At 35.8% G+C, this 23164-nt stretch overlaps 1 protein-coding gene across 4 annotated transcripts in view; it reads left to right on the forward strand.

Moving 5' to 3' along the window:
- Nucleotides 1-23164, forward strand: part of FMN1 (formin 1) — a 177923-nt gene that overhangs the window by 14386 nt on the left and 140373 nt on the right. The gene's annotated exons all lie outside the window — the stretch shown is intronic.

A 23164-nucleotide genomic window follows, 5' to 3' on the forward strand; every position in this document is an offset into this window, starting at 1 on the left:
TAAATAAAAAACCATTTTTCACTGCTTATGGATTAGATGAAAAGTTGTTGAAGTTTTTAAACAAAAATTACAGCTATAAAAGGTTTCAAGATACATTTTTATGTCAGCTTATTTTCAGTCCTGTTGTTACTGAATTACCTCTTAGCCAAAGTTAAGGAGAAATCTTTCTGTATAAAATGAAAAAAGTGTGCACACTTATTTTCCTGCTTTTCCTAGGCTGTGTTCTAGACATTTAAAATGTTATGGTAACATTTATTCTCCAAAATGTTCTTTTTTCTTCTTTGGCTTAACTGATAGAATATTTTCAGAACAAGCTGATATACAGTGCCTTAAGTATAGGACTGGTGCTTTGCACATTTAGCTATAAGAGATTGATGTAAATTCTATAAGAAAAGGCTTGTTTTTAAAATGATTGCATGCAGGAGTCATGTTACAATGTATTTGAATACAGTGCATGGGATTATTTATAAAGATTTACTGTGTAAAAATGCATAATTGTATGACATCCTCAATAGCTATTTTTGTTAGCTAGAACATCCGCAGCTATACCCTTAATTTTTAACTTAAGAAAGAGGAAGACTGAAGGACCTAGTTCTTCAGTGGTCTAGGTGTGGCTCAGACTGGTACCTCTGTCTTACAGCGGGGGCTGGAAGTGCAAAGTGACATGAAAGGGGGATTCCAAACGGGGAGGTGTGTAGGGATGTGAAATCATTACCTTAGCCAGAGGGTGCTGAATACTGCCTGAGGTTTGCATTTATGCCTGCTACTTCTGAAGTTGTGTTAGTTCCACTCAAGACTACATCAAATTTAAGGTGTTTGGTGAGTTGACAAGGCTGAAAAGATGGGTGCTATGCTCTTCTTTCATCCCTTTCTTGGTTCTGTTGTGCTGTGCTGTCCTACCTCTCTCATTACATCTTGTACTCATCATACCTTTCCGTGAGCTGGTTTAGCTGACAAAAACCGGAATTTCACCCCTTTATAAGAGTAAAGTAGCTAATCTTTTTGTCTCTGTTTTACATTAGTACTTTTTATATAATCTATCATTTGGAATTGTTGTGGAACTGTATTTGGTCTGTACTCTTGTACTGTCTTTGCTTGGGATAGGGTTAATTTTCTTTACAGTGGCTTGTATGGGGCAGTGTTTTGGATTTGTGATGAAAACTGTCTCGGTAACACAGGGATGTTCTAGCTTGTGCTGAGCGGTGTTTGCACAGCATCAATCCCTTCTCTGTTTCTCACTCTGCATCCCCCCAGTGAATAGACATGGGGCTGCACAATAGGCTGGGAGGGGACACAACCAGACAGATGACCCAGACTAACTAAAGAGAAATTCCCTGCCACATAACGTCATGCTCAGGGATAAAAGCGGGAAGAGGGGGCTTTAGAGGGGTTAGCCATCTTTTGCTTGGGACCTGGCAGGGCATTGGTCTACCCATGGGAGGCGGTGAGTGATTGCTGTAGCATCACTTGTTTCCTTTTTTCTTCCCTCTCTTTCCACTTATTTTTCACTCATTAAACAAATTTTTGTTTGTTATCTTGACCCCCAGTTGTTGGGGTTTTTCCACGCCTCTTGCTCCATGCCACTTGGGGGAAGGGAGGAGGGAGGGAATGAGTCTGTGTGTGGTTAACCCACAAGGATTTCACAAGAAACAAAACAACACACATACATACTAATGGCATCTGTTGGCTGGAACTGCTGTCTGTTGAGCAGAAACATCTTTATGAAGAGAAGAAAAGCAGACAAGCCCAATTTTAATTCTTGTTTACAGTTACCTGGCAACATTGGTACAGATAGAAAATTTCACAAGTTTTTTTGTTTGGGTTCTTTTTTTTTTTCATTTTCAAGTATGATTGCATGCCAGCATTATTACTAGAGTGTCAGAAAACGCCTGACTTTAAAGAAAATTTCCCTATTTTGCTGGCATATATAATACTGTAGATATGTCTTTGGATCTGGGATAATATGACTTTCCATTTCCATCTGAACTTTGGGGGGAATCATTCATATTGACAGAGCATTTGGAATCCCACTCTTTTGTAAACATACATGAATAATAACTGACTGTAGTTCAGTGAGACAAATGATGTATCTTCAATTTTAGTTAATGTAAATGATATTAAGATTTACAGTTATAAACTGGCATTCCTGGTTTGATTCTTGTCAGATTCCTGCCATGCGTGAAGAGCAGAGCTCAAGACTATTTTTCAGATTTGTCTTCAATGGGGTGTTATTGTGAGATGTTTTGATTCCAGTCTGTTATTAAATTTTCTAAGTATCTACAATGACTCTAAGAATTACGGAGAATTATGCTCAACTTTTTATCAATCAGGTTGATTGATGGATATGCTTCATGGGAAAAATTATGCCCTTTTGAATATCTTTTCAAAGTTCTGTTGCTGTCACAGTATGCCCCGCTTCTTCCTGAAAAAGTTTTGGAGCCTTTTGTTACCCTTGTAACTTTGTATTTGGAAAATTTCATTATTAGTTAACTATACTTATTTATCAGTTTAAATTATGAATTGGACTCATCATACGGCTCTACACATAATTTTAGTTCTCTTTTCTTATTGTTTGTAATCATGATTCTTAACAGTCTTTCTCAATAATTGCATAATATTCCTTCAGTCAAAACTGAAACAACTAAGGCAGAGTGCCTTACGTCTGTACTTCCACTTTTTCTCAAATTCAGTTTCTTTATAGATATATAGATACATATATGGCACATATATCATAGTTTCATTGCACAAAGTTCAATTAGTAGTTAATTTGAAAGTACAGTTTACTGGATCTTCTTGTTGTAGTGCAACTCTTGGCCATGGGAATAGACCACAGCTTTCATCTTAGTAAGTTAATAGTTAACTGGGAATAATTTATAGTTCAACTATAATTATTTGGCAATTTTCTCTGTAGGTGGGACTGGGAATCAAAATTCCAGTATTAGCATGCAATAGTTCTATTTGAATTATCAAAATTCTAAGAAAAAACTTTAGAATAACTTAAGGTTTTCACATGATAAACATGATAAACAAGCAGCAAAAGCAGAAGTACAAACACTAAAATAAAAATAAATGACATTTATTAAATCCTCAGAAATATACTTCCTGCATTTCTGTGTGAAATTCTTTCTACTCTTATATGAAGTACATCATGCTCTTGTAGTCTTGGAGAAGGCTTTGAAAATATCTTCAATGTATATGAATATCAGATACATTGTCTCAGGGAAAGATTTTCTGAGACCTTTTAATTCCCGTCACTGCTTCTCTCTCAAGTTGTTCACAGCAGAAGAAAAACTAGGGAGAAAATTTTCAGAGCTATTGTATCAATTTAGTACTGAATGACACCAATATGCTATTTTACAAAGTATTGCCTGTAAGAGGAAGACGATTAGGGATATTTTTAGCAGATATTGAAGTGAGTTTGATTCAGAGCAAGAAACTTAAAAATAAAAATCACTGGTTATGACATATTTTCCAGGACAGTGGCTGGTGACTGCGCTTTAAGTCAGGATGAGCTTGACAAGGGTGATTTACTTCACTTTCTGTTATATCTTTTACTCCTAATGTGGAAAAAAGAATAAAAGTCTGCCAAGTGGGAATGGTGAAAGCAAGAAAAGGAACAAATGAGCAGGATGATGTCATCCTATCCCCAGCCAATGAATAATGCTCCTTTTTTGTTATCTAGTAGTTGTGAAGGGAGAAGATACCCAGAAAACGCAGAAATTCAAAGTTAATAGGACTGTAGAGAAACTAAACCAAACTTGGACTAGAACTGAATGGTTAAGGTTTGTGTCAGGTAAATGACCGAGACTTATGGGACCGAAAAGACAGGCCCATTTTCTTCTTACTCTCTTCCTTCTTCCAGTGAAGGCCTCCTCTCTTCACCTTTCCTCCCCTTCTCTGTAATAACTTGGGTGTTTTTCTTGCTTTTTGGTAATCTGGGTCAAATCACGAAGCAAGATGAAAACTGAGCCACCAAGGAGAGAGGTGAATAGCTTTGGCTGGTTTAGTGAGCTGAACAGTTTACAGTGGGCTGAGGAAAACCACAGCTAGGATGAGGTTCAAATGTGGCAAAAAGACAAGTAAGCAAGATCACCCCTCCTGCAGGGAATCGTTTGATCCCCAAAAATTTCAGTTGCATCCAAAACCTGGAAGCCAGAAGGCTGGCTGGAACTGGCTAAAACAGAAATTGTTAGGAGTGGGAAATGAGATGAATCAAGTTGGATGAAGATATGGAGAGACTATGATATTTTGAGTGCTGAGTACTGAAGCAAGAACAAGATGGAGAACAAGTGAGAAAGGGGAACTCCAAGACTGAGTAGAGAGTGTTACCTTGGCTGTGATAGAGAGTATTTATGGAGTATCAAAACAGGTAGAACACAGCTGATTAGAGATGAGATAATTTTTATTTTTGTTTTGTTGGGAAAGTCTGCAGAAGGAACTGTAACCATTAGAATGTACATTATGGGTATAAATCTATCTGGCTTGCTGATGATTCATGAAGTCAATGTGCAGAATCATGTCATTTTGGAGATGGAGAGAAGGGAGGATGAAAAAGGAAAGTGAAGTAGTTCTGGTTTTAAAGTTGTCAAAATTTTAACACTTATTGTGTTATAGGGAAGGCATCTTAACTGCTTGAAAATGTTGGTGAATATAAGTTTTTAAGATTATTTCTCAAATTATTTTCTTTAATTGACTAATTAAAGATGTTTACCCAAGAGTTCTTTGCAATATATTCTGCATGTAATTGTAGATGCACTTATCCCTGTCCCTGCTGATTACTAGATGGAGAATGTTGTGTTTGCTTCTTTCTGCCAATGAGAATTTTATGGCAGCAGTTCACTTTCCATTAAAAAGAATTGAAAACGAACATTCTGGCAGTTTTGTATGGTTGTCAAAAATGATGCACTGCCATTTGGAAATGTGCCAATTGCTAATGGCTATCTCTGGCAGGTCAATTTTTCAGTCTTAAAATATAGAAGAACTTTAACCTATAAAGAACTGTTTACTATATAGATAAATATTTGAAGAAGTATTATTATTGAATTGGTGTAAGATTGTATTTTAATCCTCAAAGATCTTGAAGGGAGTAAAAAGCACAAAATGATACTTTCAGTTTGATAGTTCACTCCTTGATGGCTGGAGAAACAGTGTTCATATCTGTGCTCTAAGAGCTGCCCTACTCCTTAGGTCTTTCACTGCCTGCTAAAACTGGGTTATCCCAGTTTTCCTTCATTCATTTCTGTTTGCAGTGTAAATGGCTTACTTCCATGTGAAGAACACTGTGATTCTACAAATACAGCAGTTACATGGTCTGTAGTTCTACACAACCATTTAAATTTCCAGCATTAAAGTAGCAGGATGTGAGAAGCTTTAGTTTTGGCTTTGGTTGGATATATTACCATTAACTACAAGATAATGAATCTATTGCAGTGCCAGTGCCAGAAGAATTGTAATTGAAAAATGACATACAGGCAACATTTCATCCCAGATATGTAATGAAGGTAGCAAAAAAAATTAATATCAAGGTACTATTTGAATATTATTTTGTATTTTCCTAACTTAACTAACACTTTAAGCTGAAAAGGGACAAATAGAGTCACTTAAGAGAAATAATAACAAGACCTTATGATGTGTTCCTGAACCATGGTTTTGGAAAATGAAGTTTCACATAAACAAAACTCTCTTTGAAGGTTCTTATAACAGGAGACAGATTATATTATAGTGTTTTTGATGTTCCTTTTATAGGGAAGGGAAAGGTTTATAAATATCTTCTCTAATTGAAGTGGTTCAGAGAATTGCTAATTAGCATTTTAAAAGCACTATAGCGTTCTGTCCACGGTAAGTATGCACTTCATGAAGTAAGTTTGCATATGGATCACATGGAAAGATGATGCATAGTTTCTCACAGGTAATTCACATGAAAGTAATATACATGAGTGTGTTGCTTCACAAAACCCATTTTGTTCCGAATAAATGTTCTTTGAAGATGCTATAAAGGAGTTGAGAATTAAGAGACTGGTGTAAGAAAAGAATTAAAATAAAAAAGAAGTGAGAATTAATCATAGAATTTCAGAATAATTTAGGCTGAAAGGACCACTTGAGATCATCTAGTCCAACCCTCTGCTCAGGCAGGGTCATCTAGAGCAAATTGCCTGGGCCTGTGTGCAGGTTTTTTAATTTCTTCAAGAATGATGACTGAACAACCTGTCTATGCAACCTGTGTTAGTGTTTGGTCACTCTCACAGTAAAGGAGTGTTTTCTTTTGTTCAGGTGGAATTATATAAATTTTCTATTTACCATTTTCTATTTATTTCTCAGTGTTATAAATACCATTAACTTCTACTCTAAACTTGTTTCTTTTAGCCCAGCATGTCTCTAATATCCTATGGGAATTGTGTTACCTGCAGACCCAGTGTAGGTAAAACAGAGTTAATTATTTCTGAAGATCTTTCCAACTATTGGCTTTCATAGAATCATAGTGAGTAACACCACTATCCTGACTGTCACCCTCTTTGATAAGGATTTCTCTTGCTCCTTCTGGATACTGTCACAAGCTGTATCTCAAATTTTTCCTGTTAAGTTTTCACGTTCTTTCTAGATATGTAATCTTGCAAAATTTGCTAGTTGTATGTCCAACTAAAATTACAGTCATCAGACAGCTGTTGAATGGATCTTTGTTTTCCTGTTATATTCAGGGCTGTTACTCATTGTACACTGTATTGTGACTGCCTTTGAGGATATCATCCTGTAGTCTCTATTGAGTCTTATTATAAATGGTAATGATAAAAGATCCTTAATGTTTCATCCCAGTGAAGTCAAAATATTTTCATACCAGTATAAACAAAATAAGGCAATGCTGCACTGCAAGGTAGACATGGCAGTTTGAAATGAATGTAGGCAGGACTGTAAGTTCAAGACATGGTCTCTGAGTTAAAAAGACCCTCTGAAGACTGGCCTTGATAGATTCTGTGAACAAATAGCTCCTGTTTTAGTTGAATGACTTCTCAGCATGACACACTTAAGCAACAGTTATATTTTCTTCTCTCTTTGTAACATGTGACTCTACAGTCAAAGGCAATCAGTGAGGGGAAACCAAGTGAATTAAATTGGAATAGAAAACCAGAGACAGCTTAATGTTTTATGCAGGTCATAGATTAACAATTTTCTGTTTCATGGGGGGACAAAAGGCTAAAACATTCCTTCTCTTTTACAGTTTGTGCACTCAGTTTGAGAAACTTACTGTAATGAAATGGACTTCTTTTCTCATCAGTGTAAAAAGAATTTCTTGAAGTAAAATACTGGAATAATGTGTTACTTGTAATTTCTTAAATCTGAATATATTCTGCTGGCCACTTTAAACAAGCTGATTGAAATGGTTCAGCTGAAATTTTCTTGATGGATCAGGATGATATATAAACTGAGATCAGATTCAGGTATTTATCTCTGTAAGTATGATTTAATAATGTATTTAGGAATTTTTAAAATCTTTAATAGCTACTCTTTGGTATGTTTTCTGTGAAAAAGTGACATAGCACCAAATCCAACTTGTAAAAGTGGTGAAAAATTCTGCATACTCCTTGCTAAAAAGATACTTAAAATACTTAAAATTAATAAAGATGCAATTTATGTGTTTGTGGTGTCCCATACCAGTAAATAATCTTGAATACAATTTCATTTTTTAGTTGTGATATAAGTCTATAATAATACATTTAAATAATACCTTTAAGTAGTGAATATTATTTATGAGTCATAGCATTAAAATAGTGCACCTAGTGGTTTAATAATTTATTTGTGTGTCAGAGTCATTTTCTTCAGGCTTAGATTATGAGTACCCTTGCATTTAGATTATGGTGACTTCTCAATTGCACTAAGTGTTTTTGATTTTCTAGACCATATTCAAAGATTTCTTCAGACTTGTCTGTTTTGTTGCTGGGATCAGCGAGGTAAAAATAGGACAGAGAAAATAGAGGTGAGATGTTGAGAACTGTTGGATGTACTTTACATGAGGAATTTTAAAGTCTATGGGAAATTCATCTCTACCAGAAGAAAAGGTGAGGAAAGAAGGAAATAGAAATAATTCACAGTCCCTCACCTGATTGACAGTCTCTATACACTTGCCCTTGTAATGTCCTGTGTGATAAAGATTTCAATGCTTTGTGATTTTCTACATTTTTTTTTTTTTCACATTTACATTTTGGAAGTGTTAAAATGGAAACTGCTAGGTTTTTTTCTCATAAGGTTTGCTTTTACAATGAAGAGGCATATGGGACATTTTTGCATTCGGAATACAATGAGCCTCTCTGAAATTGTCCTAAGCAGCCACTTAGCATTTCTTTTCTGTCAATACACAATTTAATGATTTTTGACTTGGATAGTTCAAAACTACTGAGATTAAGTGTATAACTGATGAATGGTTTAGCTAATCTGCTACCATGTTTGCTTTCACTTTGTTTGAATTTGTTGGAAAATTAAGAGGGGAAAATGTGTTCTAGAGAAATCTGACTTAAATAAGGAGGGGAAGTGGTATACTGAGTTTCTACCCTATAACAGTTACAGTCATTTCAGTATTTGTTTGCCTATCTCATGAGTAGAACTGTTTATTGATAGCTAACCCTGCAAATCTGGACCTATTAAGTCACCAAAATCACCAAATATTTGAATATAAAATAATTCTTATTATGTGTACAAAATTAAGTAAATTGATTCTTGGTCTCTAAGCTTCAGTGTTTCTATTACAGAAACATAAGTAAAACTAACAAAACTGTAGTACAGTCAAACAAAAAATTACTACTTCTATAAGTACATGAACTTATTTTTGAGTCATACATTTTAGAAGAGCTAAAACTGGTTGTACTCATCCTTTTCCCCCCTAACACTTCACAGTTTTCAGCAGCTAGGTTAGTTGCCCTGGGAGGTCCTGCCAGCTGGAGGGCACACCCTCAGTTTCCAACCTGCTCCCAGCAGCTTTAATTGTTACTATTTGCAAAATACCAGGTGCTCTCCGTGGCCTAAGATGCTAATCATGCTTACCTCATATACATAATTTGTGTATGGGATCTGATTCATATTGTCAGTGTACTTAGAACAAATAGCTTGATTTCCATGCCCAGAGAAACCAAGCACTGCAGCTGCTAAGGCAGGCATATTTAAAAGCTGCAGAATTTTCTTAAGCATATCATGGTAAATTAGGAGAATTAGTCAGCAGTAGTCATTCCAAGATCTTTGGAGCAATTACTCAAAAAATTACTTACTTTATGCAGACTGAAGTCAGTGGTTTTGTAGTCCCTCAACTTACCTTCTGTTAATATGTACTTGAGTCTGATAGTTATTGTTGCAGAAGTAAAATCTGAATCTTTGTTAAGCTGGTTGGAGAAAGTAAAATTTTGGGGTGGTTTTTTCTGTGTTAATTTTATTTGAAACACGTGACCTGTAAAGCAGTTGGCATTGAGCCATTTCATCTCACAATAACTAAAATTTAGAGTTTATCTTCTTTAAGTTTCTTCTAGAGTATATATTTTTGTCAGTAATGTAGTTACCAACTTATTATAAACTTGAGCATGTGTTCACTAATTTCCTATTTTTCCAAGTGCAATTTGTTCTGTCTTAAGAAATTAAACTATTCAAGTATGAAAAATATATTGAAAAAGATATTAAAATAAAAATGACCCAGTTTTGGACATTATATGTTTTAAATTAGTTAAGTTAAATAATTATTAAAATATAACCAGTTATACATAAGGTAATATAATTTAGATATAGTTACGTGTACATTTTCCAATAGACATTACAGTTTAAACTTGAGCATGTATTTAATAGTTTTGCAAAGTCAGGCCAGACAGATTTTTTCTTCTTTTTGGAAAATGCCTGCTTTCATAGAAATCAAATTTTAAAAAAAGAAAACCCCAAACAAATTTTTTTTTTCCAGAAGTAGCAGCCTTCTAAAAATTGTTTTCCAGGCAAATAATAGACTCCAGCTAATATACCAAGAACAGAAGATGGCAATACATCTTTTTGCCTAGGCAAAAGGAAAAGTCTTGTACAAAATCTGAGCACTTACTTATTATTCTTTTGTACCCTAATTTCCTTTCATATGCTTCTTTCATGGGATATGGACCTAATAATTTTTGTACTACTTTATTACAACAGATCATTCTTTAAATCTGACACATAGTGAAACTGTAGTTTTAAGTATAAGTAAGATAAATAGCACTATATAAATTCCCAGGAGTTGTTTACATGACTTTTTTCTTGTGATTAATTTGCATTCCACTTTTATACTTATTTATGCAAGTTATACTTTGTTAGGCAAAAATGAAAGATCTTTGTCATCCGAAGATGGGAAGAAAAATGTTAGGACATACTTTTTTAGGTTTTCACTTTTTAAAAAAATATTTTAGCCTTCAGGGTTCTATCCTGTCATCTTATATTTAGTATGAATAGCAGTTTTCCATTTGAATGTTTTTCTTATATCATGAGAAAAAAAATCCTAATTTTGTTGCTTAGTTTGTCAGTATTAATCCACATGGAGAGTTTTTCTCCAATCTGTGGATTAGTAAAAGAGGCCGTACCTAATTAGTCCAAAGAGCCCTATTTTTCGTCTCATCAGGCATTGAATATTTGTCAAGTCCTTTCCATCAAAGTGATCGGATGACATTTAAACTATTTCACCTTGCAACCAAAACAAAAAGTTAGTTTCTATTCAGATTTTGGTTTCCTGTAAGAACTTTGAATTTAAAGGCTTTATTTGAAGACTAGCAGAAAATGAGCTGTATTTAGAAACTATTTCAGATTTCTAGGGTGACACTTTGCAAAAGATCTCTCTTTTATTAAAGAGATACCTTTGAGATAGCTAAGTACAGTGAGAAGACTTTTATAACTCCTCCAAAGTGAAATGTTTTTTATCAAAAACAGGCAGAAGTCTGGGGTTTTTTAAGTAAATTAAGTAAGTGAAAATTTTTCCCCCCATCTACCATGGTATTTCTAACCATACGAATTGACTCTCTAGTCCTATTTTTTTCCCCTCTGTGCAATTGTATTTAATTTATAATAATGTAGATGCTTTTTATGAGAGGAGTCACATAAGGGTGTGTTTGCATGGCATGTCTGGTCCACACCAGCCACCCGCTGCTCTTCCAGTTTGGTCCAAGGGACTCACTGGATGGGTGCTCAGGTGGTTCAAAGAGGAGCCTGAGCCCAAACAATTGTTGCAGAGTTGCAGTTGTTCAGATATGTCTGCACAGACTACACACATCTATCAAGATCCCTATGGCATGGCTGGTGTTACACAGCTTCTCTCAAAGCAGTGAGTTGCAGTCACTCCACTCTTGTGGCGCAGAGCAAGGACATGAAGCTTTATTCAAGTGGGTTAGGTGTGACTGTAGGCTCAAAGGGGATTCCAGGCTACAAGCAAGGCTGTGACATAGCCTGGGCTAGAGGCATTAATAATGTGGATGGTCAGTGAGAGCATAAAAGGAGGTTCAATTAACTTTGTAAAGTAAGTTGCAGCTCTGTCATCAGAGGGTTGAATTCTCTTATGTGTAATTCATTGAAATTGATGTTAAATGTGCAAATGGAGATGACAGCTGGGTGTTCCAGCGGAACAAATGAAAGGTTTCTTGGAATTCAGGTCTGCTTTAGCAGCTTTGGCTGCTAAAAACAACATCTAATGATACTAATATTTAAATAGTCATTACTTTGAATAGTCATGGAAATATTCCCACCCATCCTCTTGTATAGTAGCATGCTGCTTTGCTTTCTTACTCAGCAGTCATCCTTAAAACACTCCCACAACCCCTTCATCATGTCTCCTTCATTTCCATTACTTTTCTCCTTCGTCTGACTTGCACTCTCCTATCTGCACCTTTTGAAACAAGCTCATACTTTACTTGTTCACACAAAATGATCTGTGCCACTCTTTTCAATATGCTGGGCAATTACCTGTAAGATAATTTCACAAATGAAAGGAAGGAATGCTGAATGTTACCTTCTTATTGCACAAGACCTCTGGAATGGATGCAAAATTGTGCAGAATGGAAGAAGCACAGTTTTTAGGTGCCCTAGGGGGTGTCTGAGGCACAGACACAGAGCTGGCAAGTCTGACCTGGAATGATCCACGCCTTCGTGGACTGGAGTAAATGAACTCTGGCATCTAACACTCATTTAGGCAACTGAGTCCAAATAATCATATTGTAAATGATGTTTCAGCTTTTTATTGCAGCAATGTTGTTAACTTCATCTAGCCAAACTATTAAAAAATGGATTTATTCCTTCAGAGAAAAAATAAATAAATAAATGCATTTGAATTTGGGTCTAGACTCTCATCATACATTTTGGTGCTTTATAGTCTTTGTTCATTGTTCTAAAAATTGAACTCTATTTAACTCTGTATTCTTTCTCCTGGGAACTACCTGTATTTCTGTATTACATTTCCACTTAAGTATAATCCAGTCATTGTCTCTGTGTCATACTTTGTGTCAATGCAGTAAGGCACTTCATTTGATTTTTAACCATAAAACTTTATAGACTATGTTGGGATTTTCTGGAAAATGATTTTATGGTCCTCAGTCCACAGTTGCAGCATCCCCCTTTTTTTTAATCCTAGCAGGAAAATTGATGAAGTGAAACTAATTGTACTTTTTGGTGACACAAGTATAGGGTTCAGGAGGACAAACCTTAGAGGCCTTTGGCTAGTGTGCAGAATTTGCGTAACAGGTTTACTGTTACAACAGAACTATAAGCACAGAAATAAAAGGAAGTTATGCTTTTCATTTGGTTCCTTTGGCATCTACATGTTGAAGATGAAAGAATTTTAAAATAGGAAATATATCTTCCGTATGAATCAGAAATATGAGCAATGGCATTTTGCTGTCACATTCCTGTAGTGGTGTGCTTCAGAATGGCGTATGTTATCAGTGTGCCTTGAAAGAGAGAGCCACCCTTTTCAAGAACAACACTGAATGCAGGCTTAACTCAAATCAAGACAGAGAGCATATGCTTATGATTGATTTAAATAGGAATGTTTTCCAAAACAAAATTATATGCTAGATGGCCAACACTTGCAAAGTTGTCATTTTATATTTAAAGTAAACGTAATAATACTGGCAACCTTGAGGTTGCTGGATTGCGTAGTGACTGGTATTTATAGGTGGCTCATTAGCAAGCTAGTGAAAAATTTAATGTGACAAAAATCCATTTGGCTAATGAACCACCTTTTAATTAGGGCCTGAACTTCCAAAAGAATATAGCTTATTGTTTTCCTCAGGAGTGTAATATAACTGCATAAAACACTTGCAAAAGTGAATTGAATGACAGAAATATGTTCTAGTGGATTAAGCAGACCACTTGTTAGGTACTTAGACATCTAAGGCTTTGTTTTGTCAGACCAAATAGAGGCCAATAAAAAGGGCTAGGTTACATAATGAAGAGTGTTTTCTTTTGTTTAGTAATAGAACACTTTGAGTTCAAGAAAGCCTTGATAAAGCTGAGATGCTTGTGGCTTCTTCTGGTTGTTTGTACAGTTATTTTGACACACAAGTGCTATTGAATATACATGTACTATCTTGAAGACACTATGCAAACAGCCATACACTGAAAAAAATGTCTTCCCCAAAAAAGTACTTTAAAGAAAATAAAAAGCTGTCTCCTAATTTGACTAGTTTTAACATGTAGATGTGTGAGAGTTGAGACTGTGAAATGTTGCTTGTCATTTTGGCAGATACTTGTTAAAATAGGAATAAATACAGACTGTATTAAAAGGAAATGTAGATGGTGACTAGTAAAGTCCTAGCTTTTTTTTTTTTTGGCATCATTTTTGCTGTGCAATTTTAAGATTGCTATAATTAGCAAGTCCTGTACTGAATCATAGTGTAAAATAAAGGAAATAAGCAATGTTGAGAGGTGGTTGTTCTGAAGTAGCACATATCCTCCTGACTTCTGAAACCTCCTCCATTGTGTGGTTCTCCTTTCATTCTCCTCTTTATCCCTACAGTTAACAAAGTCCTAGTCAGTCTTCATCACTAGCTCTATATCAATGTTCCTGTGCCTGGGGATGCATATCCTAATATCCAGCCTGGCCTCTCTGAGGGTCAGGAATATTGCTCTAGCCAATGAATATCATATCATGATATTGGGGAGAAGTGGTGTGAAGAACTGTAGAAAACATTTACTAAGTAGAAAAGCAGGTGAACTTAAAGGAAGTAAATAGGAAGCCATGAAAAAAAACCAACTAAAATTTCACTTCATACATAAAATTAAGCTGGCCATTTCCTCCCACCAATGAGAGCTTTGAATCTGGACAGATAGTCCCAATGTAAATGTTTGTTGAAAACTCAATAAATTTCAGAAGAAGCAAATTGGGAATTTTTAGAGAAGAAGTAACCCCCAAAAACATTATTCCACTTTATGAGATCTAGTGCTCTCACAGTTCAAATATCTGTCTCAAAAAGTATATGGTAAAACTGGGTCATATTCAGGAAAGGACAACAGGCTATTTTTAAGTACAAAAAATTGTCTTTAGCCTGGGAGAAAAACCCTAAAGATAACTGACAAGAGGTATGATAGAGATTGTAAAACTGAGTGGATGAAGAGATTGGATAGGGCTGGATTTTTCTCTCTCTCTTTCCTGTATACCAACAGAAGTGCACCAAAATGTTGATGGTGGAATGGATATGGTAAATGTACACCATCTTCTTTGAATGCAGAATTTTCAGTTGGCAACAGTTGAAGAGAAGTCATTCATGGATGCCACTGTAATTTAATCTTGAATTCGTATACTATTCATGTAGAGTGCATCTCAATACTTGTTTACGAAAAAATCAAGATGCCAGGAAAAGCATAAATGTAAAAGATAAATAGCTTGAACCTTTAATTTATTCAAAGAAAGTTTAAAATACTTTAAGCAATCCATTAGCACTTCCACACCCTCGTGTTTTCACAAGTAACAGTATCAATATAGGTGGCATAATTTATTTTCAGAAGTACTGTTCGCCTCTCACTTCTCGTGAAATCTGTGAATATTCAACGGCATTGAAAATGGGAAAAATTGTCTAGTGGTTGTGGACTAAATCTGACTTAAGATTTCCTAAGTACCAAGAAAATGGAATAAAGAAATTTTTTTTTAACTAATTAAAAAGCTGATGGATTTTTAACTGATTTCTTTTCCAATGTCTAATACAGTGAGCTTGTGATTAGCTGAGGCAAGTGAAGCTTTGGACCACCATAAATAAAAAAGCAGATAATATATATTAAAAAAATAAAAGTAAAATAGGCCATTCCGTATTGCTATTTAAGTTTAGAGGTAAAAAGAATACAAGGCAATGTCAGTGACTCATCTCAAATTCTTATACAAGTGCTGACTGGAAATGTGAAGAACACATCTCAGGGCTCCATGAATATGGTTTTACTGGTTTTCTGAGGTTTTGGATGAATTGAAGCCCATTTGTGAGTCACAGTATGCTACAGTAAAGATAAAACCTATTTAACTGAGAGTTCACTGTGAGCATATACAAAAATTGTATCCTATCCAGAATATTTCCTATCAAGAATTTTCCTTGGCAATAGGAGTTAGATACTCGTGAAAACTCAGAAAATTTGCTGGATTGGTGATCAATTTCCTTTGCTCAGTCATCCAATTTTTCTAAGTCATCCAATTTTCCTAAGACTGTAAAAGTCAGTATAGGTTTGTCTATACCAATAAGATTACTTGATAGTGCTTCAAATGTTACATCATATAATGAAAGTATTTCATTAAAAGAAGCCTAGAAGGGCTTTGGAGTTTTTGTAAGCTCATTTTGAACTAAAAGGCATTCAGAGATACTCGCATTAGAAAAAAGTCAGCTGAATCTTTTGGAAATTTATGTGATGTTGACCAGCTTAGGTTCAACAGGACCCTGTCAATAGTGACATGGTGTGTACTGATAACAGACCTAGTGAGAGTGTGAACTAAGGTAATCATCTGTTTGCTACTGCCCTCATGCTGAGATACTACCACTCAGAGTCTGACCATTGCAGAAAGGTCGTCACTGCTTGTTTTCTGTTCCTGTCTTAGTAAAGACTTCGGGATCAGTTGCTACAGCGCACGTGAAGTAACATAGCTGTAGATCTTTCGGACATGAATTATCAAATAATTTTAGGTGTCAGACAGACTTGTTTATATCTTTTATGATTGGATGCAAGTATTAATGTGGCTGCTCTTTCAGAAGATAATGGAAATTCCTTAATGACTCAGAACTGAGGGATCCTACAGTTGCAGAAATGCATTTTACTTATCCTGGATGAAATTTTTCACTTACTAATTTAGAATCACAGAATGGGTTAGTTTGAAAAAAACCACTAAGGTCATTGAGCCTAACCATTATCCCAGCATTGCCAAGTCCACCACTAAACCATGTCTGTAAGTGCCACATCTACACATTTTTTTATACCTCCAGGGATGATGACTCAACCACTTTCTTGGACAGCCTGTTCAGATGCTTAAGAAATTCTTTCAGTAAAGAACTTTTTCCTAATAACCAATCTAGATCTTCCCTGGTGCAGCTTGTAGTCATTTCCTCTTGTCCTAATGCTTGTTACTTGTGAAAGCAGAACAAGCTCCACCCAGCTAGTACCACCTTTCAGGAAGCTATAGAGAGCAATAAAGTCTCCCCTGAAACTCCTTTTTTTTCCAGGCTAAACAGCCCAAATTATCTCAGCTGCTCCTGACAGGACTTCTACCCCAGACCCTTCACCAGCTCTTTTGCCCTTCTCTGGACTTCCTCCAAGACCTCAATGTCCTTCTTCGGGCCCAACACTGAGCACAGGACTTGAGGTGTGGCATCAAATATGTGCAGTACAGGGGGACAGCCACTGCCCTGGTCCTGCTGTCCACACCATTGCTGGCACAGACCATTGGCCTTCTTGGCTGCCTGGGCACACACTGGCTCATGTTCAGCTGGCTGCCAGTACAACCACTAGGCCAAAACTCCTTTCTGGTGGGCAGCTTTCCAGGCACTCTTCCCCCAGCCTGTGGCACTGTCTGGGGTTGCTGTGACCCAAGTGCAGGACCTGGCACTTGGCCCTGTTGAACCTCATACCACTGGTCTCAGCCCAGTGATCCAGCCTGTCCAGATCCCTCTGCAGGGCCCTGTGACCCTTCAACTGATCAACACCTGCCCAACTTGGCGTTACCTATAATCTATCTGAGAGTGCACTTGATCCCCTCATGCAGGTTGTTGATAAATACATTTAACAGGACTGGCCCCAACACTGAGCCCTGGAGAATACCACTCGTCACCGGCCACCAGCTAGATGTAGCTTCCTTTATGACTGCTCTGGGCCTGGTCATACAGCCTGCTACTTACCCAGTGATGAGGGCACCCAGCCAAGCCATGGGCTGCCAGTTTTTCCAGGAGATTGCTGTGGGATACAGTGCCAAAGGCTTTAGTAAAGTCCTGGTTGATTCTGCACATTTACAGAATGTTACCATTCTCACTCAAGATAATGCATATGATAAAGCAGCCTGGACAGCATTGGGAATGGGGTTAGAGAGAAAAGGAGACACTAGCTGTCAAATCCTGACTCCATCTCTTAGGTTCTGCTAGATTGGTCATAAAACAGGTGATCCTTTTGCTGCAAAATCTTGTGTATTTTGTTTTTCATGAGTTAAGCAAGGTTGCCGCTCATTTTCCTGGTTTCCTGATTTTCAGTATATTTTGGGCTGTTGTGTGTCTGTTGGATAAAAGGCAGAAGACTGTCACATGCAATGCAATGTTGTTCTGAGAAGGCCATGCAGGCCATGTGCATTCTCCTATTATTGCAGTGCAGTCTTTCACTGATGAATCATGGTCTGGTTATAAATAACATGGTCAGTGTTAATTAATTTTGTTGCTGTCAGTAATGTCCCTGGTTTTCTATACAAGCTGTTCATTGATTGTTGCTTCTGGTGCTTTTGCATATTTCTATCCATATTTCATTATATCAAATCTTAACATTCGCACTAAAATATTTATATAATGACATGAATGCAATGTAGAGGTGGCTGGCCTAAGTGACCTCTACAAATAGATGCATTAATGTTAAAGCTTATTTTAGGCAACTTCTATACTTTTGAAATGTAGGGTAAAAGACATAGATTATTTAAAATCAATCCTACTGTTATTCATTTTTTACTTACCTAATGCCCAAGCCAAATCCTTTTGGTGGTGACTTTACCTTTCTCATGGTTAAGAGTGAGAACCAGTATATAAGGAGAAATATCATAAAAAGCACATAAGAAAAGTAATGTTTTTCAATATAGTTCTTAATTTTCCTTATTGCACTAGCTACAGAGTTCTAATATTTTTAAAAACTGTTGCTTGCAAGGTCAAGTCTTGCTAAACAAAATAAGGAATAAAAAATTTAAACATCAGTCTCCTCCTCCACATTCTTTTAGCTAGCTGGCTAATACCACAAATGAGAGAACTAGTTGTAAAAAGTCACAGTGAAACACTTACCATAACAGCAATTACAGGATTAGGAATGCTTCCATTTTTGGTAGTTGCTTTGAGTGTAATCTATAACAAATATGGTATGTGCTCTGATTGCATAGAAATTACTTCAGGTATAATGAAGTTATAAACAGTTGTAAACTGGTTTTGGAAAATTATTATTATCTATTTTATAGCTCCACAAGACACTTAGCATATGCTTACTAAGAAAAACATACGTGAATTTTCAGGTTATTTAAAGTTTTCTGTAGTATTTAATTTTTGTATGTCCATAAAAGGCTCACTTGGGAAATGTATAATTAATGCATCCTGATTGTATATTTAACTGGATTACATTGGATTTTACCTCCATCTGGAAATTATTCTGAACTCTGAAGTTCTTTGGCATTAAAAATGGGCCTTTCACTAAAAGTTCCTGGCATTGCAGCTCAGAGCCTTGGCCTGAACATTGATTGTGGCATTTGAGCATGGACATGTGAAGTTTCTTTGGGAATAGTAAAAGATGAAGAATTTGCACTGAGGTGCCAATTGCTTCTTGTGTTATATCCTCTTGGAGTTTCAGCGTTTTTGGCTCTTTGTTTATAGTGAACACTTGGAGGGCATCTTGCTTGCATCTGAAAGCAAGAGTGGGCTGACAAATGACAAGGCAGGTCTTCCTTGTTATTTTCTCAGTGTAACTGAACTCCTTAAATTTGAGTATGTGCTAAAGCAGTAGGCTTGGATGGGGCCAAACTGGCTCAGTACCTTTCAGGTCTGTATCCTAATTCAGAAAATACATTCTGTACTTGTTACTAGAGTTCCTGTTCCTCGGGTTTCTCCAGCACATGCGGATGATACAGCATTGAATCTTGAATATGGTTCTCATATATTTCTGCTAATGATCTTGCCTTTTTCTTTACTTTGTTTTGGTTCTGTTTGGGTTAGGTTTTTTCCCTAATCTAAATTGTACTAGTTCTTTTACACTAAGTTAGTGATAAATATTCTTATTTTTTCTATTAAGGTTTGATCTCTTATGGATTTGAGATTTTTCTATATTCTAGAATATAGAATAGATTGAGGTGAAGGAAAATAAAGTATAATAATAAAGTATATGAATTACTGTAAATGTAAACCCTTAATAAATAAAAAAATATATAAATCACATTCAGTGTCAAACCAAATGAAAGGTTACTTTAATACAAACCATTAAAATTTATATAAGGAATTTTTAGGATTTGATAGATGTTGCTAATTTTTTATTAAGTTTATAATGATACTGAAGTATTTTTTAAAAGCTTTGAGTTGTATCACATGCTGTTGCAGTTGATATAATCTGCATTGAGAAGTTGCACAAAGGTTTTTCACAAGAAAACAAATATTTTGGATTTCCTTCATATCAATATGTTTGATTGTTGTTCAGTCAAACTTTCTAGGCCAGAGAGCTTGATTTTCACCCTTTTTTAATGTTCTTTTCTTTTAATGATAGGCATTCATGTCAAGCTATGTACAGTTTTTCACAACCTGCAGGAAGATATCCTTCTTCAAGTTCATACTTCAGAATAACTTACTGATTTTTATTTGCTAGCAAGAGAGGGAGGTGTTAATTTTAATTTGCAAAAGATCTTTCTGTTAGTAATTGGATGTATTTGAAGCCACTTACACATTTTTTTCTCAATTATTAGCTGTATTAAGTTGTATTTACTCTTTGCAAGGAGAAAGAAGAACAGACAAAACACAATAAATGGTTGATTGTTTTGGATGTTGGTACTTTGGGAGTTTCTAGCTTTCTGAGCATTACAGGACATTAACTGCCACTGCAGGGTGCTGCTGCTCCGGGGCTTTGTTCCCACACTCACCACTTTGAGAGATTTGATTTAAGGACTGTGCCATTCAAGCTTCTTTGTTAGAGCAATATAGCAAGTAGCAGGCTTAACATTTGCTTTTTAAAATCCACAATTTGTCATCATGCAAAAGGAATTTCTAAATGTACTGTGGAAACAGGCAATCTTCAGAAAGGATTTTGCTGAACTGCTTATACTATGAATTGCCCATGCTACAATACAGATTTAATAAAACGATATAAATTTGGGGGAATAAAACTATATAAATTAGGGGGAAAGATGACATACGTCTTCATTCCCAAAGACTGCATTTAGTATAATTTTCCAGTTTCTCTAGCCTTGCACTATGACTTTTCTTCATGTAAAAAGGATTTAATCATCTACCTAGTGCACAATGTTTACTTTTCTGCACAGGCAACTACATACTTCTTACATTCTATCCAATAAAACAGAAAGAACTGTATTGATGATGAGATTTCAGTCTTCTCTTGAGTCTCTACCAGAGCAAACAGTTTCTTCTATTTGCTTCTTTCCCATTAAGGAAATCTGTAAAATTAAAAGGGAGGGAGGATAGCTTCCTCTAGGTTTTTAAATCCCCTTTCTACTTCTCTTGTCTTTCTCCCTACTTATTCATATTTCTTCAACTTCACAGTAGACTTTAGCAAATCAAACCCTATTGTCCTCTGTTTCAGCTACATACACAGAACACTGAGTGCATAACTTATATGTTTATGCACAATTAATGTCTTTATATACTAACAGATATGAGATACCACAGATGGCATGTGGATGGAACTGTGCAATATCATCTAACCACAGAATCTGGAACTGCTGAGACTATTTCCAATACTCTTTTGAGATTTAATACATTGGTGTCCATAATAACAAAAACAAGAGAGACATTTTAAAGAGGAAAAATGAGAAAGCTTTTGCTGCTTAGAAAGCTTTTGCTGCTTAGAAAGGAGAAGGTCAGACCAGAGGGATGGATCATGAAATTTGAGGTTCCTACTGCAAAACAAAAAAATTTGATAGGATATGCATATTTTGGATTTCTATAATTTTAAAAGAATATGTTGACTCAGTTTATCTTCATGTTTCACCAATGCTTTCAATAACAATGATCAAGCCTCATCTATTTGAACAAGGAAGTGTACCAAAGACTCTGTAACATGCTGTGATTTGCTGACTTAAGATCTTGCAAGAGCTAAATCCCTACAGTAATAGCATTCTCTTAAGTCAGTAATGCTGTAAATCCTCTAAATGTAGTTCTGATGTTTAGAGTGTTCATTTCTACTGTCAAAATGGTGCCTTTAAATAGGCAACTTCTGAGTTAGACTGTTTCAGTTTTGTGGCTCACTTGCTGAAAAACCTACTTGGTTATTAATTTTGTTTCTTAGTGTTTTTTTTTCCCTAAAAAATTTAAGACCCCCCAAAATTTTAAAGTTCCACAAAACCTGGCATTCTGAGACTCATTACCAAATGCAAAGTTCTTTGCATTTCTTCCAAGAGGCAAGCAGTGAATACAAGTATTTAATTAGCACAAGGTTTCCTTTATTAATGCATATAAAATCCATTTAGTCAACTAAGCAACAGAATTACATTACATAGGAATCAATCTACTAAAGGAGTAAGCATTATATTTTTATCCTATGTGGTATAGTAAAGCAAAGAATGGAGCATGATTGAAATATTAATATATAGTGGTCAGGAAGCATAGCTAAAACCATTCAGTTTAAACATTGGCCTCAGAGTTTAATGAGTTGTGGTTAAGCAAACCATGTACTGAAGGAAATGGATATCATGACATCCTAATTCCTTGACATAGGGGGAAAAAAAAATGTTTAAGAAGCTGATTTTTTTCCCCAAAGTTCTTTTTCCTAGAGAGATGAGAAAGCTCAAACAGGTTTTCTAGCAAGAAAGACTGCCCATAGAAACTGTTCCATAGAATTGTGTATTCCACAACGGGAACTTAACAGAAATGTATTACATGGTATCTAACACTCCTGTTTGCTAATTTAAGAATTTCTGTTTAAAAGACTTTTTATGACAAGAATGGCAATTTGTACAAAAAACGTCAGATGCAATTACCGTATAATTATGTATGTTCAGCATAGGACTAGAGGGTTTAGGAAATCCTGGATATTTATTGTCATGGTCTCATGATGTGACCCTGTCTGTACCCCTGAGGTTTGAGTGCTTCATCTGTCTTACCTGTGACAACATTAAAAAGTTGTTTCCTTTCACTCGCAAAGTCTGCAAGGTAAAAATTGCCGAAGAAGCATTAAGTATTCTGTCTTCCCTTATTTACATGGCTCTGTCTTCCTTTCCCTTGGGACAATAGATGGCAGCAGATCTGTATTTGGGCAGTCTTCTTTGTACACACAGTGCACACAGGAGGCACTCCTGAGTGGTATTAACTGTAAAACCTGGAAGACAGTTTGAATAGCAATTGAACTTCCTTGAAAGCCTTCATTTTTTCAGCAGTAAAAAAAATGACCTTGATTCATTTAAGTTGGTTAAGGGATAAACATAAGCATTTTAAAACTTCCTAAATTTAGCCTATGATTCAGTGATATATACATGTGTTTGCATATGCATGCATAAAATATATATGACCTTTTCTTTAAATGCACAATCAGATTACAGTAGGTTGCCAGTTAAAGAAAAAATGTTTCCTGGGTAAGTATAAGTAGCAGTAAAATCTGTCAGAGCTGACAGAATGGAGAACTTAGGGAAAAATATGGCCAAACATTTAAGAATTTGCTTAAAATAGAATACTTAGAGAGGTGGTTAAAGCTCTCCTTTCATATTCCACTGCCTGCTGGGTTGGATGGGTCCCTTACCCTAGGCTGTATGCTAATGGTGTGTGCAGGTGTGCGCTGG

Source organism: Parus major, chromosome 5, assembly GCF_001522545.3.
Source record: "Parus major isolate Abel chromosome 5, Parus_major1.1, whole genome shotgun sequence".
Classification (NCBI taxonomy): domain Eukaryota; kingdom Metazoa; phylum Chordata; class Aves; order Passeriformes; family Paridae; genus Parus; species Parus major.